The 17,799-nt window shown below is 37.7% G+C and overlaps 1 long non-coding RNA gene across 1 annotated transcript in view; it reads left to right on the top strand.

The window, feature by feature from the left end:
- Positions 1 to 2,170: 2,170 nt before the first annotated feature.
- LOC140845028 (uncharacterized) overlaps positions 2,171 to 17,799 on the top strand; it is a 165,307-nt gene continuing 149,678 nt past the window's right edge. Inside the window, exon 1 of the long non-coding RNA XR_012123641.1 lies at positions 2,171 to 2,229. This is a non-coding gene — a long non-coding RNA (uncharacterized lncRNA). The remainder of the gene's footprint in view (positions 2,230 to 17,799) is intronic.

Raw genomic sequence — 17,799 nt, 5'->3', positions numbered from 1 at the left:
GTGAAAGGAAAACTTGTTGGGCAGCCTAATAGAATCTTGTTAGAACTGTGGCTCCGATTAAAGCCAGAGCAGCAGTTCCAGCCACTGAGGTCCAGGATACGGAAACAGGAGTCAGAGCCTGTTTTGTCTGGCCTGTGTCCCTGCAAAACTTCCTGGGGGACAGTACTCAGAATTCGCCTCCCTCATCCCCACAGGAGGACAATTCTGCATCGTGGTTCAACTGAGGGGAGTCAAGGTCCCTACCTTGGGGGACATGGTGGGGACCAGAGGTCACATGTTGAATTAAACCTATGGGCCTCTGGTCAGACTAAGACTGTTACCATATACCATGTGACTGGCCATTTGCCTTTGGCATCCCCAGGGAATGATAAAGTAGATACATTGCCCAGGTGCGTTGGCTAGAAGGAAAACCTACCTAGGATGTAGCCCAATGGTTACATCAGCGTTCATTGTATGTGGGGTAAAAGACAATGTGGGCTGCAGCCCATCGGTGGGGCTTGCCATCGACCTTTAAAGAAGTAAGCAGAGTCCAGAAGGAGTGCCTTGTGTGCTCTAAGAGGGTCTTACACTGAGTTCTGCAGAAACATGGGACAATAGTAAAGGGGCCGATAACCCTTATCAGGTGGCAGATAGACTATATTGGGTCTCTACCCATATCAAAAGGATATTAGTATGCCATGACTTGTGTGGACACGACTGCTGGGCTATTTGTTACTTTTCCTGCACATCATGCAGATCAGCAAAATACCAACAGGGGCCAAGAGCATCTCTTTGCAGTCCATGGCCTGCTGCAGAGAGTAATTAAGGCACCACTTTACTGGACATGCATTACAAGAATGGGTGTAGCAATTTGGAATAAAGTAGAAGTTTCATGTACCATATAACCCTACTGGGGTAAGGATGATAAAGAGGTACAACAGTTTGTTGAAATATGGCCTGAAGTCAGACACCAATACTCTATGGGATTGGTCAGTTCACTTATGGACAGGGCTACCACATTTGAATGAGAAGCCCGGAAAAGGAGCCTTGAGCCCTGTGGACATGCTAACACACATTGCTGCCTCTACTATACAACTGTATGTGCAAAGCAAAAAGGAGTTATTGAAGCCAGGATATGGCCAGCAGAGCAACATCTTGCCACCAGCCCTAACTGCATTAAACCCTGGAGATGCTGTTGAGTGGAAGCGGTCCTGGACATTTCAACACATGGGACAGCAATGGCTGGCCCTTCTGGCACTTTGGGTGAAAGGCCTGGAAGGTTGCCTCATATGTATTCCTTGAGTAACAGCAGAGTGGCCCCCAAAGATCACAGTGGTGTGGCCAAAACGTCCAGGAGGTAAGAGCATCTTACGGGGAAGTTATGTTTTATCTTTATGGCCAGTGCATGTGCCTCCTGTAGCCCTATATACTGACCCATCTGTAACTCCCACAGGGAGGGTGGTGAAAGTCTGGTATACTAGACCAGGGTGAGATCCCATTCCTGCCGCTGTCCTATCACAGGACCACTCTCTTACGTGTATCCTACCTGATGGACAAGATTTGCCTACGCTGGTATCATTAAAACATGTATCTTTTCACCCTTAAGTTATTTTCTTCACAGTCCTCGTGGCTTGGATGTACCTCCTGGCTGTATCTGCCATGTGTTGATTGCTCTGAACTCCCTACCTGTTAATCCACTGCCTGCCTGTGGAATGGGCAAGCTATGGACTTAATCTGACAAGGACTTCGAATTTAGCTGAATTCTCCAGCTTGAGGATTATCATGATTTTTGTGTTATTAACCTGGTTACAGTATTCCAGTTTTCTTGCACAGAGGCCATTACAGAAGATGGGAAACAAGTAGATTGTGAGGAGAGATTTCTGGAGGTGTGTGGCCTGTGGGTAAAATTATAGTATTTCCAGAATCTCTTACCTTGTTTTAGTTCATCTCCATATCAATAGGTGTTTCCAAGGGGTGGACAGAAGTAGTCCATCTCCATATCAATAGGTAATTACAAGGGCAAGCCAGGAAGGGACCTGAGAGGTGGTGTGGAGTTTTGCTCTTTGGTGGCAGCCTGGTCAAAAGAGATGTGGGATGACTGCTTAGAAGCAATAAATAGGCTTCTTAAACTTTATTTTTCCCTGTGACTGTTTTGTTTTCAAATTAATTTTGCCCTGGGATTTTCCCCCCAGGTGTTACAGTCATGAAAATTGTTCATCTCAGAATGGCAGCTGGACACACAAACTCAGTGTAAGTAAGATAAGTTTCCACTGAATCACTATCTGTCTAATAATATAGAGAATAGTGAACTAGTTCTTATCTTTTGGAAGTTGATCTGCCACTGAATCTAAGTTTCTGGAAAATTTATACAGACTTACCATTCAAAACACACAGAAGCTTGAGTTTCCGTAAGACTTGAATTGGAGAATAAAGATTCTAATTCCAATTCCATTAGTAAGTAGATATTTAAACTTGAACAAAAAACATAAGTTTTCTATGTCTTTTTTTCTTATCTATTAATAAAAGAACATATGCTGGGAAAAGTATTATCTATCAAATGACTTTGTTAAGATAAACAAATGAAGCCATGTATCCCAAATAGAACCTACTAAGCACTAAACAATGTTCATTAAATTGGAGTTCTAAATATTGCCTCGTATTATTTGTACAGGTGAGATTTTTTTCTATTTAGTTTTGCATAATTACCCTACTTCTATGTTGATTGTGTTTCTCACTGTTTTAACAACCCATTCCCAGAAAGAACATCCTCAACAATTTCCTCGACCTCTTTTCATCTTTTGCCCTGCCTTTCTTCTGTCAGTCTTTTGTCTCTCATTTCTGCCTTCTGCAATAAAATGTGCTGGCCAGGCCTCTTCCTGGATCAGCACTAGTGTTCTAACGGAGGGAGCTGTCATTTTCTTTGTATACAACTTGCTAAACTTCAGTGATTTAAGAAATGCTTTCTGGCTCAACTCCCCTGAGTTAGCAGAAGTTTCCACTGCCCTTGTTATTTCTGTTCCTAATTACTAAGGAAAAAAAAAATCTAGGCAGTAGAAACTGCAAAGGTGTCACTTTACCAAGGGGGCTTCCTACAGTCTTTGCAAAGAAATTAATTTCTTTTGTTCTGTCCTCACTATGTAAGACAGAGTTAAGGAATTAGTTAAAACAGTAGGAATCAATATGTTGGGATCAGTATTGTTTGGGAATGTTTTGCTTTATTTACAAAGTCCTTTCTTCAATGGTTATTTACCTGTGTTCAAATCCAGACTCTAACTTCAACTATGATCTCAGGGATATTACCAAATTCTGGGCATCTAGGTTTCTCCTTCTGGAAAGTGGGGAATGAAATTATGCGTTACCATAGGATGGTAGTTAGGATTAAAGAAGTTAATGGTTGTAATGATTTAGAACAGTGTTCTACATGGTAAAAATATGACACATAAGCTATTTTTATGGGTATGCTATCTTCTACACATATCATATTACTTAAAAAAATTACATGGTCCCTTACAAGGAATACTTGCTATTTAACTCTCCCATATCCATTATACATACTCTGTTTAAATAGATAATACATGTGCTGTCTATATACACATATACAACTGAATTCACACATAAATAGTTATTAAGTTTCTTCTAAATATTTTGGTCAGCTCTCAGGTTTTTTCAGTATAAGAGGTAGCTGGCTGGGCTAAAGAGAAAAAGACCTCAAGGAGTATTGGACAATATATGATGTGAACAGACACTCTGAACACTGTCACATCTCTTTTTCAGTAACTATAAGAATAATATTTCTTTCTCATTATATTACTAGCCACCACATGTTATTGAAGCTATCCTGCACATGGGCTGTACCATATCCCTGTAAAGGTTAGAAAGGAGGGGGATGTGCAGAGAATATAGTGAGAAATCTATTTTTTTTACTCAATTATAAAAATTATGTATAAAACCTTATACACACATTTGTTTGGAAAATAATAACACTGTATTCTTGGCCAGTAAATATTATGCTTCTTTTTGAGATTTCTGTTATTTTAATATTCTGAGATATACTGCAAATAATATAGCTAAAACTAAGCAAACTTTAACAAAATATAATTCTATGAGTTTCTTAGTACCACAATTTAGGATTAGGTATAATGACACTGATGCCATTTCTGTGACTGCTTTGCTAACAATTTGAAAAGAAGTGTAAAGTGCTCCAACTTAAAAGTCAGAGATATCATGTTTAAATTCCATTAACATCACCTACTTATCTGTGAGATTGGAAGAAAATTAGCCTCTCTGAGCTTCCATTTTCTTTTTTGTAAAATGAGGATTATAATGTTTTTCCCTCAGAAAGCTATTATTAAAGGTAATAAAAGACAAGATGAACCACTCAGCTCTGCAAGGAGAGTAATTGGCCAAAGGACCCCAGCTACTGCCCCTCTGCACACATACAGTGTTTGCCTGAGGGCCGATCATGAAACATACAGTGTTTCATGAATGGCGAATATCCCAGCTGAGGTAAACTCACTCCTGAGGGAGGCACAACTCCTTCAGTGGACCCTTTGGCTAGAAGACTCCCATGGACTTGGCCAAATCTTTGTTAAAACTGTGCTGCAGTATGAGATCCTTCATACCAAACTTCTTCCTTTCCTCTCTCCTTTACACTGTCTGAACTGTACTGTGATCTGAAAGGATAAATAAAGCTTACGTGCACCTTAGCCTAACCCTTTGTCCTTCTCATACATTTCCCACAATAATCCATCACCCTCCAATCACATCTTGGCATCTGCTTCTCTACAAACACAAACTAACAAATCATATAAGATAGTACATGACACACACAAGCATTTTATAAAATGCTTTTAACAACTTTAGAGAAATAGGCAGCACATGAAAGAAAAAAAAATTCTACCCAGATGTTGTATGAAGTGAAAATACAAAGTTTTTATTTTTTCCTACACAAAATTTTTATATTCTAGGATATAGAATCTAAAAATAGATCTTTTATTTTACATTGTAATGAAATCATTAGTACATTGTATTTTATTTGACATAGATTTCTTCCCCCCTCACATACACACCTTCTTGAGACACTCATTATGTCCTATTTCATGAAGGCATATTTTAATAATTTTGATAATGTTATTTACCTAAAATAGTGAGTTAAAAAACTTAGAAGTTAGCCTTATTCTATCTCTGTTATTTTAAAGATATGGAGATCATATGAAAGGGACATATGAGCAAGAGAAAAAGGAAACAATCACTTAAAGGAATTTGGTTAAAAACAAAAGGCAAAGGGAAACCTGAATTGATTACACTTTTCATCCTTATGGCCAATATGTCCCATGCAGCAATGTGATTTGGGTGGGGGAGGGGGATAGTATCAGATTACATCAAGGAGGAAGAGTGGATAAAAGTAGAAAAGAATGAGAAAGGAAAAGAAATGGAGATTTAATTTCTTTAATTGATGAAGCAGCTCTTTCTCATTTCTCATCATTTCTCCTCTCTTCCCTGTCTTGCACAGTGGAAAACTAAACTTTTGCCATTCTTGCTCTGTAATTCCTGGGTAACTACATTTGATTCTGGAATTACATGTATTATAAAACAAAACGCATGCTTTTACAATAATGATTTAATTCTACACACTTTACTGGGAACCTGTTATGTATCAAAAACTGTTCAGAGAATTCAAAAATAAATACATTTTTCTGCTTTCCAAGGGCTCTAAAATCAAGTGCAAGCATTAAAAAAAGTATAAATACTGTGCAGACTGCTTTATTAGAGGTCTGTACAAGGTGCTTGAGAATGATGAGAGAGAGAGCTTTGGTCTGCCTTTAGAAGTGAAAATACTTCATAAAAAGGTGATATTACACAAGGTCTTGAAGAATAGACCTACTCCAGTAGGATGAGGCCAAAAAGGATATTCCGAGGCAGAGGAAATAATAGCATCAATAAATTCATAGGTGCATGAGGGACCATGAAATGCCCTAAGAATGCCAAATGATTCCTTGTGATTGGAGCTAGATTCATAGATGGGAGATAGCAAGGCAGTAGATGAGGCAGGACTGGTTAAAAGATGTCAAATTTTGAAAGCACCCACAGCTATGCTTTTCTTATTGGGAATTGACTATTAATATCAAAATATTAACAAGACATGTGAATGCGTCTTTATTTAAAACTTCATCTCTCATTCTTGTTTCTCAATTGTTTTCCAAATCAAACTGCTTTCTAAGCACCACTTCAGGATATGTAGAAGTGACTTCAGATATGTAATTTAGCAAGACAAAAATTTAAACCCCATTTCATTTCACTTGTTCTGCATGTCAGCATTTTGCAACTAATTTTGTTCATATAGCATGCATTTCCTTCATTCTAGGTATTGCTGAAAAATATTCTTGGAAAAGCACAAAGACATGCCCCATGTTCAATATTAAATATTTACCTGAGGAATTTGAGATGCTAGACAGGAAATGGCATAAGACAGCATGTGAGCTAAGCGTGTGGGCTATGATTTTTACTTATAAGCATGTAAAATTATATAGAGTTTAAGATATGTGTCTAAGGCTATATAAAGTTTAAGCAGGTTATATAAAATGCAAGCTATATGTCTTTTGGTTATTAAATGTAGTATTAATTAAATCTTAGCCTACACATGTGGGTTTAGGCTTACATCTAAAGTCTAGGTATGGTACTTTTATCACCCATAAGTTTTAACATTCCTCAACATTCCTACAAATACAGTAAAAACACCTTATTCTTTTATAATATTCATTCTATCTACAATTTTCAGATGTTTACACCTTTCCTCCTGCATCTACAGGCACTAGGGCCTTGCAGTATCCTTTATATAATAACACTAGATCTGCTCTTACTACCTTACCATTAATATAGTAATATTTTGTCATAAATTTATTATAAACTTCTATATATGGGATATTTATAAATGTAAGTCTTCCTATTTTGCTTATAAATTCTTTCTTCAAAGGGAATACTCTTTTAATACTATAAGCAACATAAGGGGGGCCCTGGGCAGTGGGGACTATTAATCTTTATTACTTTGCTGTTTTATATAAATTTCTTGAGAAAATGGGTTTTTCTATGGCCCAGTTTACCATAACTTCTGGTTAATCATGTTTCAATTGTTACAAAAGGAGGAACAAACTGCATCTAGTTTTGAGAGGCCTGGGCTGTCCTGCCTCGCTTATTTGTGGCAGTCTGCCTGGAATAGTCAGTCCCATAACACTGCTTTCATTTCCGGAATTGCTGCTTTGATCAACAATTTGGGTTATGTTACATACTAAAGATGAATAAATCTTAAGTACATAAGATTTCCCATATATGAGCCCAATCACAAACATCATAACTGCAAAAGTAAGTGTGGGAATTAGCAGGGGCCAGCTATGCAGTTTCCTGTTTTCAGGATTTCTACTCATGCCTGGACCTTGTCAAACAGCATGAGCAGCATGTCCCGCACCAATTCCTTACCCCCATAGCCATCTATCACAGCAGGGTCCCAGGAAAACACTCAGGGTTGCCATAAGTCAGAGAACACTCAGCTCTTTGTCCACAAGTGCCAGGACACATTGTACCTTCACAGGGGACCAGTGAATTGCTAATTCTACATGTGACCTCAGGTCCCCACTATGTCCCCCAAAGTGGGAACTTGACCCCCACACAGTCAAACCGTGATGCCCAGTCCTCATCCTGTGGGGGTGAGGGCCTAGGTGAATCCTGACTTCTGTCCTCTAGGAAGTTTTACAGGGACACAGGCCAGGCATGAGGCCTTGACACTGATTTCTGTGTCCTGGACCTCAGCAGCTGGAATGGCTGCTCTGGCTGTAGTTGGTGCAGCAATTCTAACAAGATTCTGTTGGGCTGCCCATCAAGTTTTCTTTCACTACCCTCACCTTTATCGAATCTACCCACATCTGGGTCCTCTAAACCTTCACAGGGGCTTTTTCAACTTTTCTATTCATTGTAGCCTATATTTCCTTTCATGTCCCTATTGTTTCAGCCTTCCCCAGATCTGCTAAAGGCAGAGTAGCCTCACTTATGGGTTGCCACTTATGGGTGGAGGGCAAGAATAGTCACTAAGGTCCTAAAGAGAGATGTGGACTTGTATGCAGCACCACATTATTATTCTCACAATGAACAACTCCTCATAAGGGTGCTGGGGATCTATATTATACAATATATTTTTCATACCTAATTCTTACAATACTTTTTGGAGCTCTACATATTACTAGTGGGTAAATATGGTAAATCACCTTGATTAGGCCAAACTGCCCTGATGGCAGCTGTCAGCCATTCTAAAAATGTCTGATTCCCTGAGGCATGACGGGGCCTTTGCACCCACTGCTAGAGGAAAGGGTGATTCATCAAGGAAGCCAGGATGCTTATCTCAGTACCCGACATAACAATGTTTTCTACCTCTATATCTTAGAGACATAAAAACCATGTAGGCAGAGATTCCAGTGGCTTCTACCTATACTGGATGCTCATGACCACCAGCTCATCTTGGGTATATGGGCAGAGCATGAAGTGCTCCACAATGTGGAGATGGGTGTCTCCTCCCCCTCAGGAGCCCGCAGTTGTTTCATTTTTATTTTCTTAAATTACAGCCCGGCAGGCCTTTAATACAGGAGAGGCTGATACCTCGGGTGTTGGCCTCAGCAGCATATCGGCCCATGGACCTTCCTCACCCTCTTCTCCCCCTGGCTCCTCCTCCATCTCTGGGGCTGAAGGCTCTGCCCTTTCCTCCTGCTCCCCACCAGCCTCCTGCAACATGGCTTCTCCTGCCTCCTTCCCCCTTGCTACTGCTAAGGAATCTTTCAGGAGCATGACTTGCCTTTTCAATAACTGTCTCTCTTCCTTAAGGGCATCCCATCAGTTACTGCCCAGCTTCTCTAAGCAATGCTTAAGTGTTTCTATCTCCCGCTTAAGTCTTTCTCTCTCCTTGCCAAACTTCTCGATAATCTTCTCTTTCTCTTCAATAGCCCTCTCTCTCTCTCTTCAATAACATTTTCCACTATCTCAAGGTAAAGAGACCCTGCAATGCCAGTTGCTACGCAGCCACTCAGGGACTCTAAGCAGTCTTCTATCTCATGGAGAGCTAATTCTACAGCTTCCAGTGTCTCCACCCTTCCCCAGTTATGGAAATGGCCCATGACCCCAGGAGGTACTTTATGTTAGACCAATTCCCCACTAGGGACTCCAAAATTGGAATCCCCAAAGATAGGGGTCTCCCAGGTGAAGCTGCACCCTCTGCTGCTGCATCCACTGGGACCTCCTTACTATCCTCTGTGGGTTTTCTGGGCATCTCTCCACTATCTCTAGGGGCAGCCCACCCAAAGGTCACACTCATGCAGACAGATTTTGGATTCAGAGAACCTGCTGCTTATGCCAGATGTAACTCTGGGGAGAGGATATCTTGGGCAAAATACCTTTAAAACTGAAATCAGTCAAAGGAAGAAATAAAGTTTAAAACCTATTTATTGCTTACAAAAAACCCTCTGGCATCTGTCTCTCTCCTGTGACAGCATAAGCAAGTGAATCCTGGCAAACCTCAGGTTCATAAGCCCTTGGTCGTCCAGGTAATTACTCACTGATGTGGAGATAAACTGCTGCTCTCTATCCCTTAGGAACGCCTCTTGATATGGAGATGCACTAAAGCCAGGTGAAAGATTCTGGAAGTACTGCAATTTTACCCACAACCTTTTAATGTATAATTTATTATTCCTTGGATGAGCAAAGAAAAATAAATGTCAATATTTTAATATTTTCAGGAAATGTCATGTTTTCCAAAGCTTAATAAATCTCATCAAACCCATCCAATGAATATGAAATCACTTACCAAAAATCACAACACAAAATACAAAACATGCACTAAATTAAAATACCAAAACTAACACAAAGCATTATCTTATCAATAAGATTTCAAATATTTTAATTATAAGACATGGAATGAAGTCATAGAATGTCAAGTATGAGTCAAATATTTAAAGAAGTAAAAGTGGGGATTAAATACAAGGGACTATAAAACAATAATGAAGTTTACAAAATCAATAGAAATTTCTTAAATAATTAAAAATTAATGGCTGTAAGGAGAGTTTGATACAGCTGAAAGGAGAATTAATAAACTGCAGGACAAAATGATAGAGAAAACAAGGATTTATAGGATTTCTAGTTTACATGTAATCAGGGTTATGGAGTAAAGGAAGAGTGAGAATAAGTAAGGAGAAATATTTAATCAGTTAATGGCTGAGAATTTTCTGAAATAAAGGTAACAAATTTTAAATTGCAGTTCAATGCATTAACTGAAGTAGGATTTAAAAAAATTCTGCTTTACTCATAACAGTGCAACTCAAAACAACCAAGAATACACAAAACAAAGATATCCTACACAGCTCAACAGAAAGGAGGTAAATTTTTTTTAAATGACTTTTAGGCTAAAAGAATTGCACCAAAATTGAACAGGTGAGGAAGATTTTCTTCAAGAATAAAAAGATCACAGTGTAGTCTGAACTTAACTGCGATGAAACAAAGGCACTATTGTTTTCTAAGACCTGGGGTGATGGAGAGAATATGGTCCATCTGTGTTCACTAATTGAGTGTACCCAAAGAAAAAGTACACTTTCTCTTATCTTCATGAAAGGAGGTACTGTTACAATGTGCCAGCTAAAGCAAGGTGCCAGCTGAAGTTTAGGTTATACCCTCTCACAAAAACCTGAAGGCTATACTTGATGATTATATTTCAGAGAGATAGTTCCCCTGTTCTTGAGAGAGGTAGTCCTGAGTGGTAAAACGGCAAGTGGTCTTTCAATAATTTTACATCCCCAAGGGAGCAGAAAATAATTTACAATGACAAGTGCTCTACAGCAAATGTTCTAAGAAAAAGCAGGTGAAGGCCTGGAGTCCTGAAGAACTCCATCTAAAGTTTAGTCACATGAAAGGAACATTAAAGCAGTCTTGGTATCTAATTCTTTTTCTGGACTAATGAGAAAAACAAAACCCTAATTGTCTTAGAAGTTAAAAAAGAGCATATTTATGAATCTGCAACATGGAAGGGATTTTAAGAATATATAAAAGCACAAACAACCGTCAAATCCAAAATTAAGAAATTGATAAATCAAAATGCATTAAGAAATTCTGTACATCAGTAGCTGCCATGAAGAAAGTCAAAATACAAGCTGCAAACAGAAAGGAATTCCAGCGTATATAATAGATAAAAGATTTCCATCTAGTTATAAAGGATTGCAAAATATCGATGGAATAAACCCACACAGAAAATGTAAAATGGCCAAAAGACATGAACCAACTTTCTTAGAAGAAGAAATGGAATGACAAATAAAGAGAAGAAAGTATGCTCAACCTTAACAGATATCTTAGAAATGTAATTAAAATGAAAATGTGGTTCTGTGGACTTAATGAACAGAAGAAAGTAAAAAAATTGACAATACTGAATATTAGCATGAATGTGTACTCCAGTGCTTATGGGTGCAGTCACTTAAGGAAACAATTTGGTATTAGCTACTAAAGTAAAAGATACACATGCTCTGATATCCAGCAGTTCTATTTTGAATATATTCTATAGGAAAACCTTTGCATATCTTCACCAGCAGATTTTCCATGAATGCACTAGCAGAGCCATTTATTAAAGTCATTTTTTTTTTCTCTGACAGAGCTATATAGACTAGGGGAAAAAATAAGTTTCCCTAGAGAAGACAGGTGTGTTGTATTTTTTAAAAATGTGTGCGTGTGTGTGTGTGTGTGTGTGTCTGTGTGTGTGTGTGTGTAGATAAGGTAGGTAGAATCTATGTTAAGTTTCAGGAGTTGTTTTTTAACTTGTTATCCAATATTTTGAGTTAAATATATAAACTCATCAATAATAGGAAATCATATGGATTAGGAAACATGGGTTACACTGTTTCACATCTTTAAATTTGCAACATATCTTCTATTTTAAATTGATATTGAAGGATGACTTGAATGAAGAGTAAAAAACAAAATGGTATTAGTTGTTCACAACCATTTACATGTATTTTTATTAGTCATAATCCTTTGAAATTCAGTGAAAGGAAAGACTAAAAATAAACTGGTCTTTGAAGAAAGTGTAATAGTTAATTTACCACTGAAGTCTAAATTGATGAGACAGTCATTGGTTGTCCAAATTAAGAGAAAATACATATGTGGTAGTTCTCAAACTTGGTGAGGATATCAGTGGCTAACAAAATAGTTCTAACCTCAATGTTTTATATTGTTCCATATATTATATGTATATAGATACTGAGAATTGGGAGAATTGCAGGTAGTAGATGTAAATCCCCTTCAGGAAATGTACCTGAACCTGAATTGCAGGCAGCCTGTGGAGTGAGGGAGGTTCTAGGGTTGGAAGAGCCAGGGGCAGAGTAGAAAGCAGGTAATTTTTTTCCATGGGAAGATCAAAGTGCTTTTTTTTTCCTGGGGTAAGATAGAGAGGATGTAATAGGACCTCAGAACAAGATGAAACATGGATGTCCTCACTGCTTTAGAAGATAGTCACACACTTAAAGCAGCCACAGTAGCACTAGGATTGATGAGAAGTGACCCCATTCTGTAAGTCTTTGAGTAACTAGGACCACAAAGAAAGCAAACAAACAAACAAACAAAAAAATCACCAACATCACCAACAAAAACAATAACAGTGAAAATTAGGAAAGAAGTGACCTGTGTGTGCAGTTGGCTTGCAGGTCATTTTTATATCAGAGATCTCTATAGTAATAGTTTAAGGGACTATATAAGTTGCCTCAAGGAACTAAGGTTGTGAAGAACTGAGGAGGTGTCACATTTTACTATAATGAAAATCCTATGCCACATAAGAAGAAAATCATGTTAATAATGATAAATTTAAGGAGTGATTCTGATGTGGTAATTGATAAAGCTTTACATGACTTTTCTCAATCCTTCAAACAACTAGAGGATAGATACAAATATTATTCCCATAGTTGAGATCAGAAAATTCACATTTTGAAGATAAGAAAACTGAAGTAAAAGTTACATTGTTTGTCCAAGGCCACACACTCATACCAGATGAAATTTGAAACTATGTTGCATAACTATTTTTAGACATACTACAATAAAAGCTATTATTAAATAAGGATCTGTTACCTCCATTTTTTTAAGGAGGTCAAGGCCAGGGGAACATGAAACATAATGTATGCAATGCGTATGGACTGTAGGACAACTAAAATATTATTTATTTCATTAGTTTAACAAGAGATATGAGTCTATTATCTCAATACTGGTTGAAGTTTCTGATGTACATGTTGAATACATTTTATCAAAGTATATAGTTACCCTCATAATTTTGTAAATGTAGATTGACAATTAAATTTTACACTTGATAAATGTATTATACCCTGTGTACTTTTTGGATGTCACACTGAATCCTAACAGTTTCCTTAGGCCCCTCTTATAGTTCTCTGGATAACTAATGCAAAGTTTGTGTGGGGGTTATGCTGGAAGGGAGGAGGGCTTTCTTTTAGACTCTTAAATTGCTCTGACCTTTTGAATGAATCTCTAACCTTTTTAAAAAGAACCAGTGAAATCTGATTAGAAGGATTCTCAAAGTCTGTTAAATGAAGCAATTAATTTTGCATCACTGCACTCTACAGTATATTAGCAGTCATTTCCCACAAACATCCTGTCAGTATAAATGAATGAGAGTTTTGATGTAAGCCTCCATTCTGCCTCACTCAGCAGAATAGAGATTAATTTACTAGTAAATATTATTGAATGGGGAGGAGTTTCTCCATAAAAATGTCAGTGTATTGAGTTTCGGTGACATTGCTGATCACTGTTTTTCAGTTGCTAGAATGTTCATTTCAATTTTTTTTATCAAGAAAATCCAGTGATGCAGACAATAAACATACAGCTTTTTATTTCATTAGAGAAATCTTTTAAAAGGCAATCTCTCTGTAGAGAATCAATTATATGTTGCTACATAAACTTTTTAAAAAGTTCTGTCTTGGTGGCATAAGGAAAACGTTTAAGTTTACCTTTACTTTCTTACCACCAAGGGAATCTTGACTTACCTTTGCCAGAGATTGAGCTCTTGTTCAAAATATTTTTAAGTCTGAGAAAGGGATCCTAATCAATTTTCAATACCTTGATTAGAAAAGAGAAGGGTCAAAAAAATCCAAACACAAATTTTTCTTATTTTAGGAGCAGTTCCTCCTATTGCTATTATGTTCCACAGTAGTTAATACTACTTACTCAAAATTAATTGACCTTAAAAAGTTTTAATGGGATGTACAAAATGTCACATGTCGCCCCAAAGTAGACAAGATGTTTTTTAAATTTATTTTGATATCATTAATCTACAATTACATGAAGGACATTATGTTTACTAGGCTCCCCCTTCACCAAGTCCCCCCCACATCCCCATTCACAGTCACTGTCCATCAACATAGTAAGATGCTATAAAATCACTAACTGTCACCAAGTTCACAGTCACTGTCCTTCAACATAGTAACATGCTGTAGAATCACTACTTGTCTTCTCTGTGTAGCACAGCCTTCCCCGTGCCCCCCAACACTATACATGGTAATCGTAATGCCCCCTTTCTTTTCTTCCCACCCTTATCCCTCCCTTCCCACCCGTCCACCCCAGTCCCTTTCCCTTTGGTAACTATTAGTACATTCTTGGGTTCTGTGCTTCTCCTGCTGTTTTGTTCCTTCAGTTTTCTTTTGTTCTTATACTCCACATATGAGTGAGATCATTTGGTACTTGTCTTTCTCCTCCTGGCTTATTTCACTGAGCATAATACCCTCTAGCTCCATCCATGTTGTTGCGAATGGCAGGATTTGTTTTTCTTTTAGGGCTGCAAAATATTCCATGTGTATATGTACCACATCTTTATCCAATCATCTACTGATGGACATTTAGGTTGCTTCCGTATCTTGGCTATTGTAAATAGTGCAGCGATAAACATAGGGGTGCATCTGTCTTTTTCAAACTGGAGTGCTGCATTCTTAGGGTAAATTCCTGGAAGTGGAATTCCTGGGTCAAATGGTATTTCTATTTTGAGCAATTTGAGGAACCTCCATACTGCTTTCCATAATGGTTGACCTAATTTACATTCCCACCAGCAGTGTAGGAGGGTTCCCCTTTCTCCACAACCTCGCCAACATTTATTGTTGTTTGTCTTTTGGATGGTAGCCATCCTTACTGGTATGAGGTGATATCTCATTGTGGTTTAATTTGCATTTTTATGATGACAAGCTATATGGAGCATCTTTTCATGAGTCTGTTGGCCATCTGAATTTCTTCTTTAGAGAACTGTCTATTCAGCTCCTCTGCCCATTTTTTAATTGGATTATTTGCTTTTTCTTTGTTGAGGTGTGTAAGCTTTTTATATATTTTGGATGCCAACCCTTTGAGGGAGATTATATTCTCCCATACTGTAGGAAAACTTTTTGTTCTATTGATGGTGTCTTTCGCTGTACAGAAGCTTTTCAGCTTGATATAGTACCATTTGTTCATTTTTGCATTTGTTTCCCTTGCCCAGGGAGATATGTTTAAGAAGAGGTCACTCATGTTTATGTCTAAGAGATTTTTGCCTATGTTTTTTTCTAAGAGTTTTATGGTTTCATGACTTACATTCAAGTCTTTGATCCATTTCGAATTTACTTTTGTGTATGGGGTTAGACAATCATCCACTTTCATTCTCTAACATGTAGATGTCCAGTTTTGCTAGCACCATCTGTTGAAGAGACTGCCATTTCCCCATTGTATGTCCATGGCCCCTTTATCGAATATTAGATGACCATATATGTTTGGGTAAATATTTGGAGTCTCTATTCTGTTCCATTGGTCTGTGGCTCTGTTCTTGTGCCAGTACCAAATTGTCTTGATTAGTGTGGCTTTGTAGTAGAGCTTGAAGTTGTAGAGTGAGATCCCCCCCTACTTTATTCTTTCTCAGGATTGCTTTGGCTATTCAGGGTCTTTGGTGTTTCCATATGAATTTTTGAACTATTTGTTCCAGTTCATTAAAGACAGCTGTTGGTAATTTGATAGGGATTGCATCGAATCTGTATATTGCTTTGGGCAGGATGGCCATTTTGATGATATTAATTCTTCCTAGCTAAGAGCATGGGATGAGTCTCCATTTGTTAGTGACCTCTTTAATTTCTCTTAAGAGTGTCTTATAGTTTTCAGGGTATAGGTCTTTCACTTCCTTGGTTAGGTTTATTCCTAGCTTTTTTATTCTTTTTGATGCTATTGTGAATGGAATTGTCTTGCTGATTTCTCTTTCTATTAGTTTATTGTTAGTGTAAAGGAAAGCCACAGATCTCTGTGTGTTAATTTTGTATCCTGCAACTTTGCTGAATTCCGATATTAGCTCTAGTAGTTTTGGAGTGGAGTCTTTAGGTTTTTTATGCACAATATCATGTCATCTGCAAATACTGACAGTTTAACTTCTTCTTTATCAATCTGGATTCCTTGTATTTCTTTGTTTTGTCTAATGCCGTGGCTAGGACCTCCAGTACAATGTTGAATAACAGTGGGGAGAGTGGGCATCCCTGTCTTGTTCCTGATCGCAGAGGAAAAGTTTCAGCTTTTCGCTGTTGAGTATGATGTTGGCTGTATGTTTATCATATATAGCCTTTATTATGTTGAGGTACATGCCCTCTATACCCATTTTGTTGAGAGGTTTGATCATGAATGGATGTTGAATTTTATCGAATGCTTTTTCAGCATCTATGGAGATGATCATGTGGTTTTTGTCTTTCTTTTTGTTGATATGGTGGATGATGTTGATGGATTTTTGAATGTTGTACCATCCTTGCATCCCTGGGATGAATCCCACTTGGTCATGGTGTATGATCCTTTTGATAAATTTTTGAATTCGTTTTGCTAATATTTTGTTGAGTATTTTTGCATCTATATTCATCAGGGATATTGGTCTGTAGTTTTCTTTTTTGGTGGGGTCTTTGCCTGGTTTTGGTATTAGGGTGATGTTGGCTTCATAGAATGAGTTTGGGAGTATTCCCTCCTCTTCTATTTTTTGGAAAACTTTAAGGAGAGTGGGTATAATGTCTTCCCTGTATGTGTGATAAAAGTCCGAGGTAAATTCATCTGGCCCCGGGGTTTTTTTTCTTGGGTAGTTTTTTGATTACCGATTCAATTTCGTTGCTGTTAATTGGTCTGTTTAGATTTTCTGTTTCTTTCTGGGTCAGTCTTGGAAGGTTGTATTTTCTAGGAAGTTGTCCATTTCTCCTAGGTTTCCCAGCTTGTTAGCATATAGGTTTCCATAGTACTTTCTAATAATTCTTTGTATTTCTGTGGGGCCCGTCGTGATTTTTCCTTTCTCGTTTCTGATTCGGTTGATTTGTGTTGACTCTCTTTTCCTCTTAATAAGTCTGGCTTGAGGCTTATATATTTTGTTTATTTTCTAGACGAACCAGCTCTTGGTTTCATTGATTTTTTGCTATTGTTTTATTCTTCTCAATTTTATTTATTTCTTCTCTGATCTTTATTATGTCCCTCTGCTGACCTTAGGCCTCATTTGTTCTTCTTTTTCCGATTTCGATAATTGTGACATTAGACCATTCATTTGGGATTGTTCTTTCTTCTTTAAATATGCCTGGATTGCTATATACTTTCCTCTTAAGACTGCTTTTGCTGTGACCCACAGTAGTTGGGGATTTGTGTTGTCGTTGTCTTTTGTTTCCATATATTGATGGATCTCCATTTTTATTTGGTCATTGATCCATTGATTATTTAGGAGCATGTTGTTAAGCCTCCATGTGTTTGTGAGCCTTTTTGCTTTCTTTGTACAATGTATTTCTA

This window comes from Manis javanica, chromosome 2 (assembly GCF_040802235.1).
Source record: "Manis javanica isolate MJ-LG chromosome 2, MJ_LKY, whole genome shotgun sequence".
In the NCBI taxonomy this organism is placed as follows: Eukaryota; Metazoa; Chordata; class Mammalia; order Pholidota; family Manidae; genus Manis; species Manis javanica.
The sequence above is the reverse complement of the archived record's forward strand: the minus strand, read 5'-3'. Positions and strand labels throughout refer to the sequence as shown.